Genomic DNA, 12,002 nt, shown 5'->3' with positions numbered 1-12,002 from the left:
CCATTTGGGCTTCAAAGCTTGCTCAAAAACTGATAACAATACAAAAAATAATGACACCCTTAAAACAGAGTTAAAACAGAACACAAATTGAATAAAATTATTCTCCTTTTATTTCCATTGGGGTAAATAAGTACTAACTGTTATTTACTCGAGAAGGCTTCGGACAATATTTCTGAGAACAAACCGCCTTTCCAACATATTCTGATTAAAGCACAGTACACAATAATTTGTCATTTTTGTATCTACATACATACATAACTGTAGTGTCCGGGCCCAATATTTAATTTGAAATCCTATCCTCCTCCTTCCTCCTTTGGAATAATTTTTTTTGCAACTTTATTGAAATATTTTTGACGTATATATTACCTACAAAAAAAAAATTGAAGCAACTATTAATTTGATTTGCCATTTTGCGTATATTTTGCATCAGCTCTATCTCCGATTTGGTATATTCATACATGCATCTTAATAATTGTGTGCAGGTTAACACAGTCACCTTCAGAGCGAACGCAAGTGATTTAATTCTCTTTGAGCGAACGCCTCGAGTTCATTATGTCACTGCCAAGGTATGAACTTGTGACCTCAATGAACATTTTACTCTTCTAGTGTCCAACCGATGTTTCGGTTTCGGTATAAAAATCCTGTTTCGGCTGAAGGTTCGGTTTCAGACAAAAAACTGTCGAACCTTTCGGCCGCGCTGAAACTATATTTTCGGTAGTATACGTCCGAAGTTTCAGTTTCGGCAGGTTTCGGCATAATAAAAATCATGCTTCGGCCAAAGGTACGGTTTCGGCTGGAACAAGAGCAAAAAATCTGGCTTCGGTAGGACACTATTAAAACAAGAAACAATGTAGGTACCTAAGCATTTTATTATTTAGAATTTTAGGATTACCTATATATTAAGATTTATTTATAATTTTTGCTCTGGAGCCTCCAGAATCCATCAATCCAGATTAATTTGATTACTTTGTTACCCGCTTAGCTTATTGTTATTAAAACTATAACACCGATTAAAAAAGATATCCTTACATTGTTGTAACATAACTCGTTTGTTCCGCAATATTATGCCTAAATGTCTAAAGGGCTAATATTTTTAAGACTTCTAGGTAGATAGGCCTATATTGAACCGTTCCGTTTTAACCGCAGGTTAATAATTCATTATTCATATAAAACGGTATAATTGTATCACAAAGCACTGATATTGAACAAAACCTTGTTGCAAAAGGAAATGCCTGGTCGCATTATAGAATGTATCCGTTGTCCCTTCGTCTAGAAAATTGTTTTGTAAATATAGGTGTACCTTGAATTACATGTAATTTTATGTCAGTAGGTTAAACTTAACGGATCGTTAAATCAAAGAATATCGTGCAGGGCAATTAATGCTACAATCTTAGAGAATTTAGTAACTGGAGATGTCATCGCTGTCATTTTCTTTACGAAACAGTCTTCCGATTTTTGCGGGGGAGGGGACGTCAAATGTATTGCTATTTCTGCATGATTTGTACGTAACGTACAAATAGCCATGTCAGTCCATACAAAAGCTTGCACAATTGTGCAAGTTTTTTAGCAGAGGGGTAAGCTCTTAATGGCCACTCCAGTTATTAAATGCTCTAAGGCTAGAATAGATGTCTATTTATTCAGTTTTCTTAGTGCCTTACAATAGGTACATTAAATCTTGAATCTTGATATTATTGCTTAACTATGTCACAAAAAACCTGAATAATATCAAAGAATCTCCAATAACATTCAGATGACACATTTTAGCCTGTTTAGTTTTAGTTTGTTTATTTATTTTATTCTGTTTTTAGTATTTGTTGTTATAGCGGCAACAGAAATACATCATCTGTGAAAATTTCAGCTGTCTAGCTATCACAGATCACGAGATACAGCCTGGTAACAGACGGACGGACGGACGGACAGCGGAGTCTTAGTAATAGGGTCCCGTTTTACCCTTTGGGTACGGAACCCTAAAGACACTAAACGCTAACACAAAACAGATTAGTCACATAATGTCGTTATTAAGAATGTATCAATTCAATAAAATAGGTTTTCATGGGTGCGCAAAGTAACCTTGGCGGGCTAAATACCCCGACCTTATGGTAGGTACCACCAGACATGGAAGCCAATTCGATCTTACAAAGTGATATCAATTTGATATCACTCGGCCTTGCATCTTGATCGTAGGGTCTTACTCGTATATATCATATCAATAAAAAATCCGTTTGAGTTTTTTAAAGTTCGAATGCCACTCACATTCTGGGGAAATGAGGATAGTAGAAACTTCTATGAAATTATGACGTAGGTATAAATGCAATGCGTGGACTATCAAAATCGCTGCAGAATTTTCTTGGTCTAACTCTAGTAGCTACCTACTTCGAGCTACGATATTTACATTTTTTTTGTAAAAAAACGTGATACATTTTCTATTTGTTAATTAAATAAGCCTTTTATTTTAACAATTTTGATAAAAAAAACGCTATTAACAAAAACGTTTATAGGTGTCAATTTCTTTGCCGAACTTCCGTAACCGTACACCGAACATAAAACGGCGGTTAGCGGACAATTAAACGACTTATGTCATAGTTACCTTTAATATTTAGTAGTAGATAAGACGAATAAAGTCTACGGAAAAAACGTGCCTCGGAATTCAAGCAAAAGTCATTCTCGAATAGATGGCGCACACACCTTTAGCCTATCCTCGGCTAGATGGCGTGACGACACCGTTTCATATTTAACAATTTTAACACATAGATATCAGCAAAGACATATTTGATATCAGTGAATGAACAGGGATCAAAATGATATAAAAATAATAAAATCATTTATCCATATATATAAATTTTTTGATAACTTTATACGTTTTCATTTTGAGTTTTAGTCGTGTGTCGATAGATGGCAGTAAATTTACAGTGACTACAAAATTTACAATGACAGGACCCCTCTATACTATCTATTCTTTTTGGTAGTAGTAAGAGAATATTTGGTTTCGTTTGGCAAAGTAATGGCTTTTTCATATTGACAGCAGCATGTCCTAGCTGAATTTTTTTTTTGTCAAAATTGTCTTTATAGGCATTTTCTAAACTTTATCCCTAAATGTAGGCAGATATTTACTTTTCTTTGAATAGAAATGAACTACTTTTCTTCAAAACTATTCTAACTACCCAAAAGCCTCATTATTTATTATCATCATTACTGGAGTTCTCGTTTGGCCAAAAAATATCAGTTTGGTTTACAACTTTACATCATCACTATCATCAGACCAGCCAGGGTCATGGTACGATAACATTGCATTGTCACAGAATATATATATATAGGTATAGTTGAAATTTATTTACAATTTTTTATTTATTTATTTAGTGTCAGTGTGAACGTAACTCATTTACTAATGGACAAAAAATGCCAACGGAGTTCTCATTAGGGACCTTGTCAATATCATTATTATAGTTCGCTGTGCAAATAACGTCATCGCCGAACTCGTTTTAGATCTAACAGAAAGCAACAGTCGTGTCACAAACCGAAGCAGCATAGATTTTACTAAAGTATTTGAACAAATTAAATTATTTCAGAAAAAATATTTATATTTTTATATTTTTTAGGCATCTGCCGCGATAGCAGAGGACGCTGGTTCGATTCCAGCCTGGGGCACTGGAGGCCTTGGTCACTTTTTCTTAGTATATGACATTTATTTCAGCATAGATTTTGTTAACTATATCATAGATAAATATAGTAAGCATAGAATGCTCATACATCAGTTTTGGACTTTTGGTACCAAAACGACTATTATTTTCGTAGTCGACATCTAGCATCGAGTAGCGGAGTTATCAGTACCGCTAAGTTCTTGATACTAGATGTCTCGAATGTCGCGACTCACGAAAAATGTATTGATCAACAATTTACAACTAATTTTACAAGCAGAAGGAGTTGAAAATAGAATTGCGGTTAATCCGGTTATAATATTAGCTGAAAATTGTTGAGCATTAGACTTTTCGGTCGTCGCAACATCTATATTGTCAAGTAGCGATAGGTAGGTTGATACCTACTGATAATTCCGCAAATCATGTATGGAGTGAGCACTTTATGTAGGTACTTTTTCTCTATGATTATATTCATATTTTTTATGCCGGTCTTCTCCACGTTGACCTTCAGTGAGACCCTAGAGTAATATAGGTAAAGAAAGAGTGGTAGCTCCGTACATCAGTTTTCTTACCAAAACGCGCGTTATTTCGTAGTCGACATCTAACATCAAGTAGTGGAACTATCAGTACCCTACTTGACACAAGATGTCACATCACAAGTGACTGACGAAAAATGTACTACTAAAACAATTTAGGTACAACTAATATTATAAGCAGAAGGATTTGAAAATAGAGTTCCAGTTAATCCGGTTATAATATTAGCTGAAAATTGTTGGACAGTAGAGTTTTTGTTTGCCGCGACATCTATTGTCAACTAGCAGTACTGATAAATTGCGCTACTTGATGCTAGATGTCGACTACGAAATAACGCCGGATTTGGTAAGAAAATTGAAGTATGAAGTTACCACTCTTTCTTTAATAATTACTCTATGGTGAGACTGACCTGCAAGAATACTGTCTACCTGAACCTAGATCATGTCACGATTATTATCGCTAAAGTTACTAGGTGTATTACTGTGTTCCGGTCAACCATTCAAATGTCAAAATCAAAACGCTGTTCCAACTTCCGGGTGCCTGGGGTGAATGAACTCTTTACATTTGTTAACCTTTCTTCCGCATTTGATAACCTTTGCGTTTTTGTCAAACAGGCAAAGAAAGGAGAGAAGGTAAATATTTTATTAAAAAACAAAGTTTTTTAGCGAAAACTCTTCAACCGGTCATGTTAAAATATCATTTTAGTGAAAATATTTATTAAGTACCAGTTAGAAAGGGATAAAGTTTAACAGAGGTGTGTTAAGTTTCATGAATACCTAAGGGGGCTATAATAACTTGTTTATCATTCAGGTACCAGTTAATGTTTGTGACGGTAAATAAAGCTTTTTCTCAAAAATGGACGGCAAAGTCGACTTTGCCGTTTAAAAAATAGGTTGCGAAGCGCGTAGTTTATGGTCAGTCAAAAATTAAAAAGTTAAAAACATTGCAGTCTCGATTTTGGGACTGCAATGTTGCATACAAATTCCATTATTTGTCGAGTTCCAAACTTTTTAAAAGTTCAAGGCCATATCAAATGAAGGCACAGGCCCATTAGTACCGCGACTATTTAGCTGTCTCAAATAGGTTGGCGTATTTTCGGCAGAAAAATACACTTCTATTTTTTTATTAAAAAAATAAAAAGGCGGCAAAGCTAATTTTTTCAATTGTTTCTACTTTTTTCTGTGAAAATATATACGTAAGAAAGTTGCTTTTGTAAAATATTTCTATGATATTTATATTTCTTGCACCATTTTTGAGAAAAGCACTATATATGACTCGGCGGGAAGGCTACTTGCTGGCTTCGGATTCAATTAAACGGACTCCCAAGGTCGTCCGTTTAAAACGAATCCTCAGCCTGCAAGTAGCTACTTCCGAGCCTCGACCAGTGTTGCCAGATGAAATCTGAAATATTCAGTAGAAAAAAAATCGTTTTAGCAGTAGATAGGGGAAAAAAGCAGTAGATTTAAAAAGTGATGTCTGCAATAGGTAAAATTGAAAATACAAATATTTTATGCTCTGACCTGACACCAACCTCCCATAAAAAAATGTTTTTTTTTTTCCTTTTTCTGCTGCCAAACTGGGTGTGATTGAGTAATTGAGTATAAGCTGGCAAATCAAATTTTCAGTAACAGTAAAATGTCTCTTACTTCTGTTATTATAATTAATAAATGAGCACAAGTTTTTTTTTCTACTCATCATTCGCTTGCCCTTATACCATTCATTTGGGGTCGGCACAGCATGTTTTTTCCTTCCATACCTTTCTCTCGCCTGTCATCTCATCATTCACTTGCGTTCGTTTCATAGCATCTCTCACACAGTCCATCCACCTTTTCCTCTCCCGTTAATTCCCTACACATTCATTCGTAATACCTTTCTCGTCACATGACTTTCATCCCTCCGCATCACATGCCCCTACCACGCTAGGCGATTCGCTGTTACTTTTTCTACTATGTATGCCTAATCACACTATAGATAAAAAATAACCGCGGTTTCAGAAAACTTCGTATGTCATAAAGGCTAGACGACCCGATACGATGGTATAATTTTTTTTATTTATTTATTCTATACTAAAATCTTACATTGAATCAAACAGAAAAGTGCCGTGAAACCCTATCGGGTTTGTACCGACACAACATTCGTGGATACATTAAACATTAAACATTGTTGTGATACATATTAGGATAATCAAAAGTTATATAAATTACTTAAGTTCTATAAAGTAACTAGGTAATCCGGTCACGACGAATAATCATTCGTTTTCGAAAAATCAGTAGCTCAGCAGCAAAAAGCAGTAGATCAGTAGATATTTTTAAAATCAGATAGTTCTACTGCTAAATCAGTAGATCTGGCAACACTGGCCTCGACAATAATGTACTATTCTATGTCTATGTCCTCGAAACCCAGAAAAAAAACGAAACATAGTGTTGTCTAGAATAAGATCAAGGGAACGCTTAGAGCATTTAGAAAGGAGATGTCATCGCTGTCATTTTCTTTACGGAACAGTCTGCCCATTTTTGCGGAGGAGGGGAAGTCAAATGTATTGCTATTTCTACATGATTTGTACGTAACGTACAAATAGCCATGTCAGTCCATACAAAAGTTTGCACAATTGTGCAAGTTTTTCGGCAGAGGGGTAAGCTCTTAATGGCCACTCCAGTTATTAAATGCTCTAAGAGGGAAAGGGTGTCCTTGACATTTACCCCAACACCTTCATAAAATATAAAATGTTTACTGTTTTTATGCATTCACCGCTTCCTTGCTCGTGTAATTTTATACTCGGTGCACACGTATCGTTCAATTGTTTTGACAAATAACTGACAGTCCCGGAATTTGCGGCGTGTGTAATTAAGGACCTAAAGATAAAGACTGTTTCCCATTCACATGATTGATATTTTTCAGTGACCTCTATTATTATAATAAAATAAAGGTGACAGCTGGTAACTACAGTTACCTAAAGCATGTGAGATAGCGTTAGGTACTTTGATATACGCGAGTGGACCAATTCCAAATGAGCATAGACATCATTACAACAAAATCTAAAAAAAGAACATAGGTACTTTACAACTTTTGATGTAAACTTTACATTGTAAAGAGACCCGGCAAACTGAAAGTAAGTAAATAGTACCTATATTATGGGTGCATTACATTTGTTATAATTACTTTTCATATATTATAGTTTGTTATATCGTTATTTTGAATAACGTAATAAATGGCATACTACCGTAATATCTAATTAACGGTATACATAATGTTATAATTGGTATAATGGTCATAAGGTATATTTACACTTGGTATAATATACATTGCCATAATTATTATATACTCTAAAGCATATTATTTATTATAACAAGTGACATCACATAATTATTTGTGTGGCATAATAGTTGCATGACATAAATGGGTTAGGTTAGGTTGGAACTGCGACTCCGCACAAACAAATAATTACCTAGCAAAAAGAGGGTTAGGTTAGGTTAGAACTTTGACCCTCCTTAGAATAAAATGCCTAGCAAAAAAGTGGTTTAGGTTAGGTTTGAACTGCGGGCCCCGCAGAATCGAAAACCGTGAAAAAATTGGTTAGGTTAGGATAGAACTGCGACCTCCCTAGAATAAAATAGCTAGTAAAAGAAGTAGGCCTGCGTACTAGTTATAAAAAATATGTAAAACTTTACGTTATTATCTTATTATTAAATAAAATATGACAATAAATGTTATACAATATATGTATTTATACTTGATAAAATTGTATGAAGTATGACGTTATACAAAAATATAATATAACAAATGTCATTATAAAATATGTCTATATACTATTTAAAAATTATATTACAATAGGCATTATAGCAATGAATGTTTAGATGAAATCACAATATAACAAAGGAAACGTATAATAAAAATTACATTATAACATAAAATAATATATAAAATGGCGTTATAACAAATGTATGATATTTTTTTTATAATTATATTAAACATTACACACCCGTATATTATAAATATATTATAATATATTATACTTGTTTACCGCCAAAATAGTAGAATAACAATTGACAATTGAATAAAGTAGCAGGCCCACCAATCCAACTTATACTTATACGAGTAAGAGAATCTCACAAATTCGCGTTCTAGTTGAAAAAATAATGACAATCAATGGAATTTTCGAGGACACAGTTTTTGCCCATGATTTTGCACATCTACATCCAATCGTTGAACAAAAACATTCGATCGGCTAGAATCGTGCAAAAAAGCCGGAAAACGAAGTATTAAGTAACTGGTCTAATTAATTCTAGCATGTAGGATTGTATATACCTACCTAGTGTTGGTAGGAACTTGAGTCTTTTGAGTCTAAATTAAAAAAAAAACTTGACTAGTTTTTACTAAAACTTTTAGGACTAAAGTCCCGAGTCGAGTTCTTTTCAAGCGCAACTCAAAAGGATACGAGCATCCGAATACAGACTCCATCAACATTTTTAGGTTTTATCTCAATTCTAATAGCAGTACAGAAAATAAGAGTTATTCTATGATATAAGGTACCTAACCCATTTTACACGAAGATAAACATATTTAGATTTATTTTCGTAAAAAAAAATGAAAGTTCTCTGAAAAGGACTCACGTCTCTACAAAAGACTCGGGCATCTAACAAGTTGAAATGAACTTGAGTTTCGACTTAAGTAATTATATAATTATATGAGTCTGAAAAACACAGTCGAGTCTTAAAGCAGAGGACTCGAGTAGTAACCAACACTACCCTTATCTATTATGCCTAACGACGGACCGCATAAGGCACTGAGTTATGTTATGACGAATACTTAGTTATTCATTGGGCCTACGCGTTTTGCATTTATTTTGCTTCATCAATAGGGAGTATTACTGCAATATGTTCTGCCGCCAGAGTGCAGCACTAGTGCACATAGTAAACCAAAGAGTAACTTATACATTCTAGGCCTTACACCGTTTTTTGACAAGTTTTCACTATGACATTGATGCATCAAGGCGGTTTGTTTATAGCTGGCCTACCGCGAAACGCGAAAATCGTAATTTCGTTCTCTGCCTCTCTATCGATCGAACAGGCAAGAGTGACAGAGAGGCAGAAACCGAACTTTCGAGGTAGGCCCTGTGATTGTGCTAGTGACGCCCTCTACGCAGAGTTGCGTAGGTAATATTCCCGATTAGTAAAAGTTTGGCAAAAAGTAAGTAGGTAAATATAGGTAGGTAAGCAAAGAACAGGTCAGTGTGAAATTAATTTTAAAAAATGTATCCTATGAAATTTTATTTTATATATCTCTATAGGATCTACTTTTTACTTTGCATTCCACTTGCATAATGAAAAGTTATCTCTGACATATTAAATTTCGTATACATAATTATATGTTCACCTCAAAGAATATAATACTCACTGTTCACCTCTAGTAGCATTGCAGATAATTATGGCCCATTCATCACAGTTTTGCATATTTCTGGCGTCATCTCAGTAACTGTGTTTCGTATATTCTGTATATAAGTACTTACTAGTAACAATGACAGTATTGAATAAGACCTTATTTTTATTTACTGTTCTCGAATATGTATTAAAAATGTTCAAATATTCGCTCTACCGAGACTAGCTTCCAAAAATCTAATTAATCTTGCAATCCTAAGTCAGCTATTTTTACTAGCTCCCTGTTTATTAAAGGCCAGCGCAAACCGGCGGAGCGCAGCGCAGATCACCGAGGAGGATTTACGCCGCGCAGGGCACACCGGCGAGGTAAAATCCTCCGCGATACCGCGAGCGCCCGCCAACCCGAGCGCTGGCGGCCGGCGCACCAGGGAGCACATCGGCGCAGGCCGGGGGATGCCGCGGCATGCCGCCACGTGTACTCTATCACAAGGGATTAGTGACTAGTGTCCACGAGTTCTCCCCCGTCGTTCCGGCGCTACTCCGGCGCACTCGGGAGGCCTCGGCGCATGCCGGGGGACGCCGCGGCATGCCGGCGCCTACCGCCGCGGTATCCTCTAACGTGCTCCTCGATGCCGCGGAGTAACAATCCTCCGTAATGCTCCGAGGTCGGTCGCAAAGCATTTAAATTTATACCTGAAGGTAATTGAAATAGGGAAGAAAATACATTGATAATTTTAAAGTGATCTGCGCTGCGCTCCGACGGTTTGCATTTGCACAGGCCTTTATATTCAAATTTGCTATCAACTAACCTACAGTAAAGGTATGATTTAATGACGCAGGTCGCGCGATAAACAGCCGGATCCTTTACGGCCTGGCCACGACATTGGTCTAAGGCGATCGGCGGCGGCGACCGGCGATAAGTCGCAAAAACAATAACCCGGCGACGCATAATGCATGCCACGAGCCTTGTCGCCGAGCGGCAACGCGCGCGGCGTGCATCGGGCGACCGGCGGCGGCGGCGAGCGGGGCGGCGCGCGACTCGAACATTTGTATCGGGCAGCGCGGGCGATGCCACGACTTTGGAGCGGCGCGACCGGCCTAGGCGGCGAGACGGATCGAGCGGTGCGATACGAAACAAAACATTTTGTTTTTTTTTCGAGCGACATGGAGACGGAAGGGTTTATTATTGAAACTTTAAATGTACTTTCGCGTATTTAAGTATGTTGTGACGTCTCCACACTTATTCTTGTGTAAGTACTCGTTTTTTGGATGCTTTATATATACAATACACCGTGTTTTTATTGAATTCCGTTAACTTCGGGGTATGGTAAAGTACATTTAAGAGAACTAAATAGCATAATTAATTTTCAAAAAAAACATTTTTTTTTACTTTTTAAAAAAAAATATTTAAGTTTAAAAAGTAATTAAATGTAGCATGTAGCGTTGTTGTAACACGGGCATTACATTTAACTCAACCAAACAATTGAAATCTGTGACATATCAATGTCATTTCGAACATCGGTCCACCGAGATTGTACTTAAGTTTAGTAGCAAATGTATGAACTCATTCTAAACACTAATCAATATGTAAACCGGCCCTAAGGCAAGTGTACATGCTTGTAGAGGCCTTATAGGAAAAAAATAAATTATTGATTATCTCCGAAATGGAGTTAATTCGAATATCGGTGTCTTTGAGAAAGTTACTTGATTTAAGCTCAGGAATGCACCCTTGAAAATAACGGAAATCAAAAAAAACACGGTGTACTTATATAAAATACTAAACTAGAAGTAATAAATTTGTCGTCCTGTATTTAGCCCATGCACCCATTGACTAACAATGAAATATATTCTAGGCACTTTTGAAAAAAAAACATGATTTTAAAATTTAAAATACAAAGGGATATTTAATATGTCTTTGTCCCAGCCGCTCCTAGTCGCTGCCGCCGCTACTGAAAGTACGTGGCATGCCTGGCGGTCGCTCGCGTTTGCCGCGCCGCCAGCCGCCCCGCCAGTCGCCTTAGACCAATGTCGTGGCCAGGCCGTTACCGAGATCGCACGACCATCCGGAACCTCGCACAAATGCTTCCGGACTATTTGCATAAAGGTTTTACCAGTGAACTTCTGATGTCATACGTATGGCCGGAGGCTGTTATTGTCATGGGTGTATTTAAATTAAGATTACGTACTGTAGGTACCGCTATTTTATTACTGTTCGTAAGGTACTACTTACTGTTATGATATGACTTGCAATCATATAGTTTTCTATATATCGAACCCCTCGCTATTACAAAATTGAATTTAGCTTTTCTTTTCTAATCAGGCCCCGTAGCCAAAATGCCAATCAAACAGAAAAGTGCCGTGAAACCCTATCGGGTTTGTACCGACACGACATTCGTGGATACATTAAACATTAAACATTGTTGTGATACATATTAGGATAATCAAAAGTTATATAAAT

Source organism: Cydia splendana, chromosome 14 (genome assembly GCF_910591565.1).
Source record: "Cydia splendana chromosome 14, ilCydSple1.2, whole genome shotgun sequence".
Taxonomy (NCBI): domain Eukaryota; kingdom Metazoa; phylum Arthropoda; class Insecta; order Lepidoptera; family Tortricidae; genus Cydia; species Cydia splendana.
The sequence above is the reverse complement of the archived record's forward strand: the minus strand, read 5'-3'. Positions refer to the sequence as shown.